Source organism: Lonchura striata, chromosome 36 (assembly GCF_050655825.1).
Source record: "Lonchura striata isolate lonStrDom1 chromosome 36, ASM5065582v1, whole genome shotgun sequence".
In the NCBI taxonomy this organism is placed as follows: Eukaryota; Metazoa; Chordata; class Aves; order Passeriformes; family Estrildidae; genus Lonchura; species Lonchura striata.
In genome coordinates, this window is record NC_140738.1 from 9,493,673 (window position 1) to 9,509,540 (window position 15,868).

General features: G+C 52.9%; 1 protein-coding gene across 1 annotated transcript in view; it reads left to right on the forward strand.

Moving 5' to 3' along the window:
- Positions 1-15,868, forward strand: part of LOC110484435 (uncharacterized) — a 308,610-nt gene that overhangs the window by 49,974 nt on the left and 242,768 nt on the right.

Sequence of the window (15,868 nt, forward strand, 5' to 3'; positions counted from 1 at the left end):
CTCTGGAATCAGCTCTCTGCAGAGCTCCAGCAGCGCAGCCAGCCGAGCCTCGACAGATGAGGCCGTCTCCTCCATGCCCTGCAGAGCCGATCACGCAGGTTATTGAAGATGGAATATGGAGCTCTCTCTGCTTCCTGGAGAATGTACGATGTTTGAACTGCCAGGCTTGCAACGGCGTCACTGTTGTCATTTTCCAAGCCTTCAAGGGCTGAAAGAGAGAGGAACAGAGCCATGGTCAGTTCCCACATCTGACGGGACCCGAGGGGACTCTGTGCCAGGGCCATCCCAGCTGGCTCTGGCCATGGCCAGCAGAGAGAAGGGACCAGCCGGATCAGCCCGAAGCTGCTGGCCACGAATCCCCCAGGTGCCCTGAAAGCTCTGTGTGCTCTGCCCACGCCGGCCCTGGTCCACACAGGGAGCAGAGCCCTCCGCAGCCGGGGCAGGGCTCGCAGCTCCCCCGGCAGCCCCCGCTGGCAGCCCGCTGCCCTCACTCACCCTCAGAGAGGAGCTGGAGCTCTTCCTTCCTCCCCCTCAGGTGCCGCCCGGCCGTCCCTGGGAACACAGAGCCTGTCAGCCCAGGGCACAGCTCCCTGCCAGCGGCGCCGCCAGCCCTGTGCCCACACGCCCTCCTGGCCCGGCTCGTGGCTCACCCATGAACCTGACGGCCGCCTCTCGCAGGGGCTCCTGTGGGCTCTGCAGGTAGGGCAGGGCCTGGCGCAGGTGCTCGGCCACGCTGCTGCTGTCCTCTGCCAGCTGGAGAGAGCGGCAGGAGGGAAGGGTTGGCCCCGCAGCCCCCCGGGCCGGGGCTCCATGGGCACCCGGCTGGGGCCGCAGGAGCCTGGAGCAGAGCCCGCGCGGCCTCGGGCTGCAGCAGCGGGCAGGGGCACAGCTGCCAGCCCGCACACCGAGCACCGCGCTCAGGGGCTGCTCCAGGCTGGGGCTGCGGCTTCCCGGCCCTCCTTACCAGGCACTCGGTGAACTGGCACAGCTTCTGGTTCTGCACCAGCTCTCCAAGATCCCTCCTCCTGAGGAACTCGGTCGCACAAAGCAGTGTTTCCTGAGAAGCCTGGAGAGCAGCAGAGACGCGGAGATGACCCCACAGCCCAGGGCGCAGGACCCCGTCCCTGTGCCAAGGCCAGCAGGAGCTGCAGCCTGCGAGGCGCCAGGGCAGGGCCAGCCCAGCCCCTGCCAGGGGCCAGCGGCAGCTGCCGAGTCCTCACCTCTGCCACTCGCTGGTTCTCATCGTGGCAGTGGAAGAAGAGTGGTACCAGGCTCTGGTGCACATGTGCCTTGAGGACCTTTTTTTCCTCTTCCGGAAAAAAATCCAGCATCTCTCGGAAGATAAACAGGGAGCACAACTGCACCTCGCTGTCCTCCTGTATGAAAGGAGGGAAGAAAGACCTCAGCGTCAGCTGTTTCAGGCCCACCTGGGCACAGCCCGTGAGTGCACAGGGCACAAAGTGTGCGGGCAGCACCCGCTGGCCGTGGCTGGAGGCGCAGAGCCTTACGTTGTCAAAAAGTGGCAGGAGCGCCTCAGCCAGCTGCAGGGCGAGGGCGCTGGTTACTGGGGCACCATTGCAGAAAAATAACGCTCTGAGGAGAACTGTGGTCATCCTGAGCATGGTGCTGTCATCTTCGTGCAGGAGCTCCACGAGCCTTTCATGCAGGCTCCACATCCTTATGGCCATCTACTTGTGGAACACAAGTGTGTGAAACACCATCCTGCTGCCACAGGGCCCAGGGGCCAAAGGCCTGTGCCAAAGCCCTGGGGCAGCTGCAGCAGGAGGCAGGAGAGCTGGCAGCAGCTGCCCCAGTGCTCCAAGGCCAGCCAAGCCCCAGGGACTGCCTTCCCCAGCCCCACGCTGGCAGCACGGCTTCAGCCCCTGCGCTCTTCTCACCGAGACACTGGTGGTGCCGAGCGCCACGAGGCCTCGGAGTGCCAAGCGACGCCTCCCCCTGCACTCGCCCTGCAGGTGCTTGGACAGGAACTGCAGGACGCTGTCCTGGCACTCACTCACGTTCAGGTGCTCCAGGATCTGAAAGGCACAGGCCGGTGACGGGGGAGCGGCCGGCGGGAGCCCAGAACCGCCCAGGGCCGGGCCCAGGCAGCAGCACAGGGCGCGGGCTCCGTCCCAGGCACTGCGGCCAAGAGAGGGCAGAGAGCCGGGAGGCAGCTCAGCGAGGCAGCGCCGGCCTTCAGGCTCACCTCCACAAGGAACGCCAGGGCGGCCAAATCCCGGCACGGCGTGTCCTTGCTGAGCAGCCCGAGCAGGTGGAATGCAATCCTGGAACACGCGGCTTCGGATGCGCGGTGCATTTCTCTGACAGGAGGAAACACGAGTCAAAGCCCTCAGCCAGCGGGGGCAAACCTCTCCCAGGACTGCCTCACAGAGGTCTGGCCTTTCTCCACCACCCTGCAAGGGGCAGCTGAGCCCTCTGGGAGGTTGCTGCTCTTGGGCACGCTCCTCTCCCAGCCTTTTGCAGCCTCCTTGGCCGTCCCTTGGTGACAAGGCCTTCTGGCCCACGGCCACGGGGACTGTGTGGGGCACCTCGGGCACAGGGCACACATGCCGGGGACAGCTGGGGAGCAGGGGGTCTCACCTGGCCAGCACGCCCACAGCACAGTGGTGGGTGTCAGCACAGAGCAGTGTGTCCCAGCCACGCTTGTCTTCCATGGCCACCACCACATCCTCATAGTGAAGTTGGCAGAGCAGGGCCTTGAGGGTCTGCTCTGCAAAGCTGTGCACAGAGCAAAGCTGAGGTTACACTGGGAGCACTGGCCCTGCCCTGGGCACATGGCAGGGACAGGAGGACTGGCATGGAGCACCTGCTGGGGCTGGTGGCAAGGCCGTGTTGCTGCTGGCATCCCTTCCAGAAGGTATCGACCTCCTCTGGCACATCCAGAGTGCTGAAGAGCACTTGGAAGAGCAGATGCACAAAGAGGCCGGGGAAATGCACGGTGACTACATGTGGCACACAGGGCAGCTGGAGGATCTTCCACATCACCACGGTTGCCTGCAAAGGACAGAGCAGCCTGAGACAGCGCTCAGTGCCGAGGTGTCCGTGTGGCAGGGCCCGAGCACGGGAGGGAGAGGCCCGGAGAGACGCAGGGGGAGCACCGGGCCTGGTGGCCCTGGAGCTGCCCCGAGGCCAGGTTTCAGCCCAGCACCTGAGGCAGGGAAACGCCGAGGGGGAGGGAGGATGGAGAGCTGCTGGAGAGGTGGCCTTGGGGCCAGCAAAGGCAGAAACTCACAGCCAGGGCAAGGACAGCCGCGTGGTCCCCATCAGAGGTGCACGTGCTGTGCTCTGGCCAGCTCCCCAGCACATCGAGGAGCACGAGCATGGCCGGCTCTGCAGTCCTCAGCGAGCACATGATGTTCTTCCACATGGCCAGAGCAGCTCTGTGGGGTCAGAGCTCTGTCTCAGAGGAGTCTGGGACACAGCAGCGTGGCCTGGGCGGCAGCGGGGAGCTGAGCTGCTCTGCCAGCCCTGCCTCTGCCCACTGCCCCTCACTGGCAGCACGCAGGCAGCCCAGCCCTGTGGGCACTGGCCCCTGAGGGGCAGGGGGAAAGCATGGCAGCCCTGGCAGGGGCCAGGGCTGGCAAAGGGAGCAGCCAGAGGGCCCTGGAATTCTCTGTGTCAGACACCTGGGACAGGCTGCGCAGGGGGAAGGGCTGCTGAGCCCTGAGCCCTCTGGGCAGGTGGGCCCCGTACCTGTCACACAATGGGGCCACACGCAGGAGAGCCATCACCACGTCAGAGGGCTGTGCCTCTGTCAGATCCAGAAGGGGCCTGTACAGATTGTATTCAGGAAACTCATTGGCCACGAGCCACTGGTGGATGAACCTCACCATGGCGGGCACCTGGAGAAGGAAGGGGAGACTTGGAAAGCTGCCGGAGGAAGGAATGTGCCCAGCTGCCCCAGAGAAGTGCTTCCCTTGCCACCACACTGCCATGGCCTCAAAGGCTTCCAGGGAGCAGCAGGTGTGGCTTGGGAGGCCAAGCAATTGCTGGGAGGAGAATAGCCAGGCCACAGGCTGCTTACTTGCTTTGGGCTGGAAGGACCCTCCTCCACAAGCATATCCAGCAGGGCAGCGCTGGTCTTGGTTTTGAAGATGGGAGAGTAGACTCTGAACACGGTGCCCATGGCGCTGCTCTCTTCCTCCCGAATCCTCTTCATGAATTTGCAAACCATCTGCAGCAGAAGGGCAAGAAGCCCGGGATGCTGCATGGAGTGCTCCGAGCACAGTGCTGGGCTGAGCAGTGCCAGCAGGCCCAGCCCAGGTGGGGATGGCTGCAGGTACCTGCGCTGTTCTGCGGAAGCGGCCCCGGGTGCGTTCCTGCTCTCGTGTGCGCTGCACGGCTGCACCTGGCAAAGAGCGAGCGCAGCCCGAGCTGAGGGGCTGCGGGAGAGGCCGGAGAACACAGCCCAGCCCTGCGCTGCCCAGGCAGGGACAGCCCCGCGACGGCCCAGGGCACGGAGCACGGCTGTGGAGTGTCTGCCCGGCCCCTATTCCATCCTGTCCATGGGCATGGCCCCAGGGGATGGCATGGCATGGCATGGCATGGCATGGCATGGCATGGCATGGCATGGCATGGCATGGCATGGCATGGCATGGGGCCAAGCTGGCTGCAGGCACCAGCCCTGTGGCCCAGCTCTGCCACTCACCCTTCTGCCGTGGCTGGAACTGCTCCACCTCTTTAGGCTGCTCTGCTGGGGCAGATCCAGGGCCTTCTTTCTCCTCCTTCCCCCAGGCCAGCTTGGGCACGCTCGCAGGTCTGTGCTCTACATCACTGCCTGGATTCATGGCTGCTTGCAGAAGGTGAAAAGGAAAAGGTCCGAGTCAGCAAGTGCTGCAGTCGTGCCTTGAGGGCACCTGCAAGAGTGAAGTCTTGGCAAGGCTACAGGACGGCAAGTCCTGCACTCTGGTCCTGGGGGCTCCAGCCACAAGGACAGGAGACTCCTGTCAAGGGCAGTGAAAAGCAAATGCCACGGTCTGCCCTCGAGGGCAGCTGCAGAAGAGATGCCTCGGGAAGGCCAGGGGTCACCAAGTGCTCTGGTCTGGCCACGAGCTCACCTGCAGGAGTAATACCTCAGGAAAGCTCTGGGTCAGCAAGGAACGAGTGTCTGTGCAGGGCTCCTCACAGCACCGCTCTCTCGCGTCCTCTCTCGTCGTGTGCACCGAGCACTGTGGAGTGTAACTGTAACTTGTAACTGCCAACACCTCTGCCAGAGCGTGTCACCAAGGGCCCTTGGAATCCCTGCCCCGTTCCATTCCACGGTGACCATGCTGCACCGTGTCACCAAGGGCCCTTGGAATCCCTGTCCCGTTCCATTCCACGGTGACCATGCTGCACCGTGTCACCAAGGGCCCTTGGATCTCCTGTCCCGTTCCATTCCACGGTGACCATGCTGCACCGTGTCACCAAGGGCCCTTGCATGCACTGCCACCTGCCCTGGGGCCACCCCCAGCCCCCAGAGTGGCCCAGGGTGGAAGGAATGCCTTGCCCCAGGTGTGTCAGACAGCCCAACAGGATCTTTAGGAAGGGCTCAGCCCATCAGCAAACGCTGCCCTGCTCTGCGGGCTCAGAGCAGCAGGAGCCCCCGCAGCTGCCGACGCAGCCGCGGCGGGAAGGGCACGGGGCCTCCACAGAAGCTGGCACGGCCTCCTCGGGACACGTCCCACATGGTGGCCATTCTGAGCACGGCCGTGGGACACAGACCAGGAACGTGTGGGCCAGGGCAGGAATGCTGCTCTGAGCCCTGGGGCCCGGGCAGCGCTGACAGCAGCAGGTGAGGCACAGTCCCTGCCCAAGCAGAGTTCCCCCTGTCAATCATGGTAACACCTCACCCTTCTTTTCTGTATAAAATTCTGTGTATTGTTCTCTGTCACCCATCTGCAAGGGCCCTTTGCAAACATGGGGACAGAGGACAGTGTGCATCTAATTTACACTGGAGCTGCAGCATTCCCCTCCAGGAACTGTTAGGGGAGAACTCAGGCCACAGGCATAATGATTCTTGGTTACAAATTCAACTTATGTCTAAGAGCAGAAAGTTATTTAACCCTGAGCCCATTTAACCCTTACAGAAAAACCCAATTTTAAAAAACAACTTTTCAGCACTTGATCCTTCAGTGAAAAACCCAACTCCCACAAAACAGCCTGTAAACAGAAAAACTGTTTGTAAACTTGAGAAATAATTTGTAAACAAATCAAATCCTTCTATGAATTGTCCATTAGGCAGGTGATCATTTGTAATGTTGTCTGTGGTTTCCAGTGTCCATATTTTAGGCAGCTGTATTGTACTGTTGTAGGATTTATTGTAAAACATGAGAACAGACTCAGAGGGGAGGAGGGTGTACCCTCAATCCAACCCCTTTCCCCTTTTTTCTTTGTATAATAAATAATAACAGGAACAGAACATGGATTTTGAATACTATTAACTTATGCAAAGTTTCATCCAGGTTTACTGATAACATTTTTCTTTACCAGCCAGGTTCAGGGTGAAGAACTTGATTGGGAGATGTTTTGATCAGGGCAAGGAACTTGGTGGGGAGACATTTTCTGTATTTATATTTTATCTAGTGCAAACCATATACTTTTTTCTCTTTGTTAGAAGTTAGAAATTTTGTTATTGACTTTAATAGCTGACTTTTAAAATGATGACAAATGGCAGAATTCAGTGAAAAAACTTTGCAACTGCAATTTGCTTATGAAAAATCCAAGCTCTGTGTATACCTCAGTGGATATTCTTTGAATCATACCAGTTTATCTTGAAGCAATGCAAGAATAATTACTCGAATATTAAGAAAAGACATGTTAATTCACATACTAGGACTTCTTTAAGACAATGATTTACTAAAATATGAATATCAATCTAATATCGATATCCAACTGAGACAGACAAAATCTCTCTAAGAGTTTAAAGTTAGAAAGTGTATGTTTATTGAGACAGCCGGGCATTACGTGGGATAATTCCCTAATGCACACTGCAAAAATCACAGGTATTACAAAGCTTTTTTATTTACAGAAGTCTTGAATACACAAAATATGAATGCATATTCATATCCCTGTCACTTCCTCTGATCCGCTTCACATGCTAATTGGCAAAAAGGCAATTAAGCATGTGTGGTTCTGTTCCCTGAAATGACTCAGGGGTCCATTTTGGGGAGGGATCTCCAAAATGAAGAAGTAAAATAAGTCTTCCTCGTTCTGACCTTTCTGCCTTTCGCATGCACACATGACAAATGAATCCATGCCGTTTTCCTGTGCTTAATGGATTCCTAAAGAATGGGAAGTCTGCAACTTTTTTTATCATCTTCACTTTTGGCCCTGGCCCACACTTGGAAGGAGTCAGATAAACCCGTGTGGGCATTTCCCTTCCCAAGGGGCTCCTGGGGAGACAAAGGAGACAAGGATTCCCCATCTCATGACATTCCCTTTTTTCCTTCAGTAGCTCTATTGCAGTCACTGCATACAAAAGTTTACTTGATCCCTTTGGTGCCAGGGAGCACCCAGAACTTGAACCTTACTGGATCCAGCCCTGTCTGCCTATCACAGAGGGAAAAGATAAAGAACCTGGGTGGGGGTTGAGCCAAAATGGCATTTTGCCACTTCTGATCTGCTCCCAGCTTTTGCAGCAGGGCAACAACCCCATCTCTGCAAACCACTCCCTTTTGCAAGGCACACGTGGACCTCGCTGGTAGCTCAGGGCTCCTGAAGGGGCTGCTGCAGTTGGCAACTGGAGCTGTTGTTGAACTTTTCACATTGCTAACCCCCCCATCCAAATGCCATCAAGTGGCTGAGGAAGGACACAAAAATATTACCCTGGAGGAAGTGGGGCCAAAAGCTTGGAAAAGGATGAAAGAAATGTTCTGATGATGACAATGTCAAAAAACCACAATTTATTTTTGATAGCAAATGAATACCCACAGCCCTCCAGCCCTCCCAGACCGGCAGGCCGAGCGGGGCCGTTTCCATGGCATGAGGAGCTGGCAGCCTGCAGAGAGAAACCAGAGAGCCACGGTCAGTCACAGAAGGCTCCTGTGCCCCTGTCCCACCACGGCCTGTGCCTGGGCCAGGCTCCTGTGTGCTCAGAGCCCAAACCTCCTGACCCATTCTCCGTTTTTAGAGAAGGGCAGAGTGGTAAGCCACATTCCATCTCCTCTGCTGAAGCACAGCCCAGCAGCCTCCTCAGAAGCTTCCAGGGCGGAATGCCCGTGTGCCTGGTTTCCTGGCTCCACGGCAGACCAGGGGTTAAACATTGGGTGTCTCCTGGATTGTCCCCGGAAAGAGCCCATCTCTGCACCCAGCTACCTTTTTTCATTTGGAAATTAGGTCTTTCTTTCTCTGCCATCTGTGGTTTCTCCAGCCCGGGATGCAACCACCGGTCATTTAAAACTTTAAGAATCTTTTTGTACAAGCACAACTGACTTGATGTATATTTTACATAAGCACGAATTATTTCATAACATATATTACAATGGGGCTGCAGAGATACCCCTGCAGGTCCATGGGGAGGCAGAGATCCCCCTGCAGGTCCATGGGGATGCAGAGATCCCCTGCAGGTCCATGGGGCTGCAGAGATCCACCTGCAGGTCCGTGGGGATGCAGAGATCCCCCTGCAGGTCCATGGGGATGCAGAGATCCCCTGCAGGTCCATGGGGGTGCAGAGATCCCCTGCAGCCCCTGGAGGAGCCGGGCTGGAGCTCGGCGATGCCTGAGAGGAGGCTGTGAGCCCGCGGGCAGAGGGGCCCCGCTGGAGCAGCCTGTCCTGGCAGGACTGAGCCCGTGGCACAGTGACCCACGCTGCAGCACTCGGAGGGGGCGGTGCCCAGGGGATGGACTCCGCTCCGAGAAGTTCCTGGAGAAGTCTCGGCCGGGAGAGAGCGCAGGGTGCAGCAGGGAACGACTCCTGTCCCTGAGCAGAGGGAGAAGCCCCGGGGGATGAGCTGAGCATGGCCCCATTCCCTGTCTCCTGCCCTGCCGGGGGAGGAGGTGCAGCTGGGAGCAGGGAGGCGTGGGGAAAGCTGCATTTAAGGCTCTGCACTGACTTCTCCTTCTCCTGCTCCGAGTCTTTGGAGTTTTCTGACAGAAATCTCTCCCCTGCCCCACCCACCCACAGGGCTTCGGGCGGGTTTCCCTTTTTGGGGGAAATCAAAGAAAAGCACTGATGCACTAACGAGGGGCAGAAGAAGTGAGGCTCCTGGGCTTCCCGCAGAGGCGGAGGCACGGGAGGCACAGGGCCGGGAAAGCCGTGGCGGGAGGCGCGGAGAAGTTTGTTTGTGCGGGCAGCTCAATCCCGGCTCGGGCCGGGCCCGTGCCGGGGCTGTTCCTCATCTCCGGCTTTCCCCTCACGCAGCCCGGGGGCGCCGAGAGCGCGGGGCGAGGCGGGGCCGTGCGCAGAGCCCGCCCCGAGCTCGCTGCCATTGGCCGCCGGTGCCGTCAGTCGCGGTTGCGGCGTGCTGATTGGTGGGAGCGGGGCGCGGCGCGGCCCCGGCGGCGGGCTGAGGGCGGCCGTGGCCGCGCAGCGCCGCCATTGGCCGAGCGGCTGTGCGGGCCCGGCAGCGGCGGCAGCGGCCGGAGCGCGGTGAGGCGGCGGCGGCGGAGCTCGGAGGCGGCCCCGGCGCAGGTGGGAGCCGCGCTGGGCTCTGCGGGGGCTCGGGGCCGGCTGCGGGCGGAGGGGGCGGCAGGGGGCTCCGGCGGCTCGCCGGTGCCGTGTCCGGCCCGTGCCGGCCCCGGGCTGAGGGCGCTGCGGGAGCGGCTGCCCGCGGTCTCCTTCCCGCCGGGGCCGGGCAGGAGCCGCTGCCGGAGCAGCGCTGGCTCGGCCCGGCTGCTGTGGGTAGGACAGAGGGGCTGCCCCGCGGCCGGGAGCGGGCGGGGAAATTCCCGTCGCCGGAGGTTCGTGTGCCCGGCGGAGAGCGAGGAGTCCTGTCAAAGTGACTTTATTGCCGAGCAGGGGCAGAGGCCGTGGGGCATTTGCCGTGCGCTCTCTGCCGTGGCTGTAGTCCGCAGCCTCCTTTTTATCCTCATTTTCCCGGCCGATCTCCCTCTGCCTTTGCCCACCGGCTGAGTTCCTTGGAAGGTTCCGACTTCCCGATGCGCCTGGAGCCTGTCCTCGTTAATGTGCACCCTCCTTTTGTATAGCAGCCGATATTTAATGGCTCTGTTAAGTCTTTGTTCTTCTCCTCGAAGTCTAGGAACGTGGCGGGACTTTGAGCAGCTCTCTGGGTCAATTTGGAACATTTATTGGAACTGATGGTTTCTCCCCTTATCTACAAGTGCCCGGCCCTATCTCCAGGCAGATTCACTTCTTGACTCTGTTTTGTCCTTCCCGGGTCCTCTTTGGTTTTGGGATTATTCTCGGTGCCCTCATTCCCTGTCCTTTTGTAGCGTTTGTGGATCAGGAGGCCTGGCTGCCACCTGCATGCCCTGGCTCAGCTGCTGGATGAGCTGCACTGCCAAGGTGTGGAGCATGGTAAAAAGATGAGAGTTGCTGCAGCACAGAAGAGGAGAAGCAGCATTCCTTTAACCCCTGGTGTGCTGGGGAGCCAGGAAACCGTGTCCCATTCCCATCCTTTCCGTGTTTTGAACAATACATAAACTGCTCTCCGATTTCCTTTTTTATGTTCTTCGGCACTTTTCCTTTGTCATCACTTTGCCAACAGCAGTTTCAGAAATTTAGTTTTCCACAAACTCTTGGTTTTTTCTGCTAACAGATAATCTGATCCCATCCCCTGGTGAAATGCTGTGTTTCTCATTTCAGTGGCTTAGTCGGCAGGAAGGTCAGGAGCTGGAGCTGTCTGGTTGGTTCTTATTCCGAGGACAGCTTGAAATCTAATAATGCCATTGAAATGATAAATGGGTTCTCTTTCTCCTGATATGAATTGGTTCGGGTTCCCAGGGGCTGGTCCATGGTGTTGTAGGATTTGTTCTGGTGGCCCTTCAATACTTTTCCCCATTTTAGGGTGCTCCCGAAAGCTAGGGTTGCATCAATTGACCGTTTTTTTCTTATTCTATCATCAAATACTTGAATTCCAACTGATTTCCCTGAACCTCTTCTGGCAAAACCCCCAGTGCTCTGATACACCCTGTACAGCATAGACAGTGACAGCAGATGTTGGAGTGGGCAGAGGGATGATCCCCCCCTTCTTTTAGTGAAGTTTTCACAACATTCTCCATTTGCTGTTTCCCTTTGCAGCTTCAGCCATTTCTGTTGCAGAGTCAGAGATCCTCAGCATGGGCTCTGCCTTCAGCTGTGCAGATTCCACCTGTGCAAGCAGGCAGAGCTTGGGGTGAGGGGCAGAGGGAATCAGCCAATTCCTGCCCCAGGCAAGAAGAGCCAGGTACATTGTCCCCAGTTTGCCCCAGCAGTGCTAATTTGCATTTCTGAAGCTCCTCCTGGTTGCCTGGAATGCAGCTTCTCTTCCACAGCAGCATTCAGCAGCCTCAGTTGTGCCCCCCCCATAATCTACTGCTTTTTTGTTTTCCTTCAAATCATCTATTTATTGTTCATGAGTTAAAGGGTCACCTTTAAATCTCATCTAGTTTTGAAAATTTTGAAAAACTCTAATCACTTGGTTTTTAAAATTTTAAAAGTTTAATAGTAATAAAATGGTTTTAAAAATAATAATACAATTAGAGTTAGGACAATTACAAGACAAAAAGAGCAAAGAATTACAGACGTCCAGATGCTCTCAGACCCTAAGTCAAGAAAAGCTTGACTTGTGAACAAAGGAATCACCCTTAAACCAAGACAGTTGTTGCATATTCATACATCCTTCATGGTTATGCATACATCCTATTCTAAACAAGAAACTCTGTTGTATGTCAACTGTTCCCTTTAATCCCCTGGTGTCTTCAAGTCTGAGCAAGGCCTGAAGAAATTAGCTTCTCCTGATAAGAAGCCATAAATTCCTCTCCTTTGGAAGATTTAGGTGTTCTTCAAAGGGAGCATCTCATTCCTAAAAAGAAAACTCCCCCCACATACATAATCTCTATTTTAACATTATGTTGTAACCTAAAACTACACTTAACACAATACGTAAGGGAATTAATACAGCATAACTTTCTAACATGACACATATAATATTCATTGTAACATTTGCGAAAAGCCAATCATAAATATGCATTTTTCACAATCCCACCTCTTACTGCGCAAGACAAATGATTTATAAAGAATATTTCCTGTCCTCTTGCATTCTTTGGACTCTGTTGGTAATCAAATAAAACATGGGATTAAACAAAGAAGAAATATCAAAACACTTGTAACACATAAAAGGAAGAATCCTAATTTCTTCCACCATCCCATTCTCAATACATTACCCCACTTGCTAGTTTTTAACGTTATTTTCCCATTTTTGGACTGATACCTGGGTCATAATTTTTTTCTGATATCCTTTGTTTTTTCCAGGATGACATCCTCATTGCCATCTATTTTCAACAATCTGTACACCCCATTCTTTAGCCAATAACTAGTGTAAAGCCAACCTATTTTAATGCACTGCAGGTGATGTTTGGCTTTGCAGACTCCATATTAATTCCAATGCCTGAGCAGCTTTGTTTATTATCTTCTCTATAACTGCTTGGAGTCATTTAATATGACTGAGGATATAATTTGGGGTTAACACAGAGCTAGACTGCTGTGCTTGTTTTACCTTTTTTTTTACTAACTGTCTCTTTACCGAATCTTGGACTATATTTCTAAGATCAAATGTAAAACAAATCCATCTCTCTCCTTTTGGACATTCCATGCCCCAAGTATTACTACTTTTTCCTACGTTCTTTGTAATGTGATAATTTTCCCCCTTTTTCCTGCAGGTACTTAATTTGGATGGGTTATAACAGTGCCTGTTGACATGGGTGTGTGTAATTTAAAAGAACTTTGGTTTCTTTCCATGTGATACTTTCTGTAGCATTTGTGACACGATCTTGCTGCTATCTCAGAAGGGAAAAGACAACAAATGAGAGACAGAAACAGGAATGACAGAGGTCTGGCGTGGCTTATACCCCCACCTCCCCTGCCTGTGGGGCTGCTGCCCACAGCAGGTACGTGTGATCTTCTCGCTGCTGAGTACAGTGCTCAATCCAGGCTTGCCCTCTGTTTCCCTTGTCACTCCTTTTTTACTCATTTCCAGGCAAATTGTTTTTGACACCTTTTAACTGTGGTTTTCCACCATTCCTCAAGTATCTCTCAGTCCACAGGCACTGATAATCCCCATCTACAAAAGCAATTTATTACTTCAGTTTTTGAGGTCTTTCTGTATAGGGGATTGATTCAGTACTCAATACTTCTTGCCACGAGAACATAGATTTTGTGAGCTACAATGCCAATTATTCTCATAATTTAAACATTCACTTATAACCCAGCTGCCATGTCCAATATGGGGATGAATCAAATAAAGTATACAGCATAGCATTAATGGCAATTTCCCTTCTTGCCTGTACAAGTCACAGGCTAAGGCCAGACTATCAGAACTCTTGACTCAAACACTCCCGATCCTCCTGTTTGAAGTGGCAGTGTTCCTCTGCCAAGGAGGTGTCGGAGACATCTCAGGGCTTATTCAGGCAGGGCTTAGAACCAGTGATGCAAGCTTTGCCTTATTTCTCAGTTAGGTGTTATTCTTTGTACCTGCCTTGGATTATTTGGGTCTTCCCAAACCATTACCACCCAGTCCTGGGTGAAAGTCAATTTGGTATCACCTGGTTTAGATGTGATAGTCCATTCCTCACGTTTCTTCACCAATTCTTTTATTTTGCTGGCATGAATTCACCCTCTTTTCCATGGTTGGGGTTGCTGCTTTAGTAGTACCTGGAAAGGACTTCTTAATAACACAGTGTTAAAAGAAAAGAAAAACAATACTGCATTAACTTTCACCATTAGTTTTCTTCAAAACTTTCTGGGTTTAACTAAAAACTTTTTCTGTAGCTGCTTCTTCTTCTTGTATCCAGCTGTGCTAATTGCTGCAGAGGCCAATTCTTCTTCTTGTGAGCTATAATTAGTTAAATAAAAAAAGACTAGCCCAAATTTAACACAAGATGTATCACATCTCTTGTTTTTTTGCTTTTTAGGCAACATCCAACTGTTTTAGTCTTACAGACCCATTCTTCAGAACAAAAGCCTCCTTTCCTTAACAACAAAAATCAGAAGGAAAAAAAAGAAGTCTTGTTTAAAAAAATAAAGCACATTGTGAGAGTCAGCTATCTCTGCTTTGATCTTATCTCTATTGGTGGTCCAGCTCTCCCTCTTTTTCGGGGCTTTGCCTTTGACTGTACTTCCTCACTCCCCTCCCCTTGTTGTCACTCTGTCTAGCAGGAATGGGGGAGAACTTACAGATAGCTACGGTATGGGGACTTTGGGGGGTATTTCCCTCTTTCTCTTTCTCTCTCTTTCCCTTTCTCTCTCTTTCTCTTTTTCTCCCTTCTTCTCTCTTCTCCCTTTCTCTCTCTTTCACTCTCATTTTCTCTGTTCACATTTCAACATCCACATTCCAATATCAGTCCACTTTCTAACATTAGTCCTACATCCTGGAGAGGTGAGTCTGCCAATCACCTCTCCCTCCTTTTTCATCTTCCTTACAAATTTAATTACTTTTTGTTATGTGTGTTCTGCAGGCCTTTAATTCACGGCACCCTCCACCAAGGGCTACCAGCTACCCACAGCTGACAGTGCTAAAACTAAAGACTTATTTTGCTGTCACAATTTTCCATTCACAAGCTTGAAAGGGTTGTAGGAACAAGGTAAACAAAAACTTACTTCTGAAGTGATCTTGCCTGCAATAATAATTTAAGGCAATGCTTGTTAGTGCAATATAATTTGCAAAGAAGCCAAGGTTTGATTTGGGAAGGACATCTGAGGACACAGAGCATGAGTTTTACAAATCTATAATTTGAAGAGGGAATAGACAAAATGTGGATACAGTGGGGGAGACAGCAAGTAAGGAATTTATCTCTGCAATACTCTCTTTTTGACTGCCAGGAGACACTCTCTGAAGAGGTTCTTACGGTACAAACAATAACTGGATGGGAAGAGGCACTCCTGAATTTAAGCTTTGATGTCAAAATAGGAAACTGCCCCTGAGCACTGCAGTGCTGGAGCACCCTGCCTGCAAACTCACCAGAGGCAAGCCACTGCTGCCACGCTGCAGGGCTGCCTGCAGCACAGAGGGAACCATGGCCCAGCCCTCCCTGCAGGCCTGGGCAATCCACACAAGGAATCACAATTGCTTCATAGCTCTCTAACTCATTCAAGAAATAGGAAACTGTAGTAAACAGAGATCTCCCTCACCATCTTTTTCATATGTGTGTGTCACACACCCACTGTGATGCTGGAAGTAACAAATTAATAGTTTACATTAGAAGATACTGAAACTTTTACTTCATCTAGTTTTGCAGGTTTCCTTTTCTGTATGTAGCCACCTCCCATTCTGGGAAAAAATGAGCCCTATTTTTTTTACAAGTGTTTTGTATGCACATTTTTAACTGCTGTTCTAGATACATTGCAAGTAGTTAACACTTCAAGAAAAACTAACAAACAAACAAAACAAACTAAGAAAGCAAAACACATTTGGGTACATGAAAAAGGACTGGTTGGAAGGAAAAATATTTCTCATTGACCTACCAAGCAGCTGGTGTTACCTTTATTTTAACTTCACACACTGAGAACATTTGATTGAACAGCCTGCACTGACTCAAATTAATAGCAGGTTTTGCTATGTCACAGCTGTAAACTAGTTTTTCAGTGTTAGAGTACAGTAAGTTATGTCTTTCAAGATAAAAATCACAATGCAAATTGGAAGAAAATTAGTACACAATTAATTTACCTCTAGAAGTCAGTTTATGACTTTCCTCTACTAGGATTGCAGTAGCT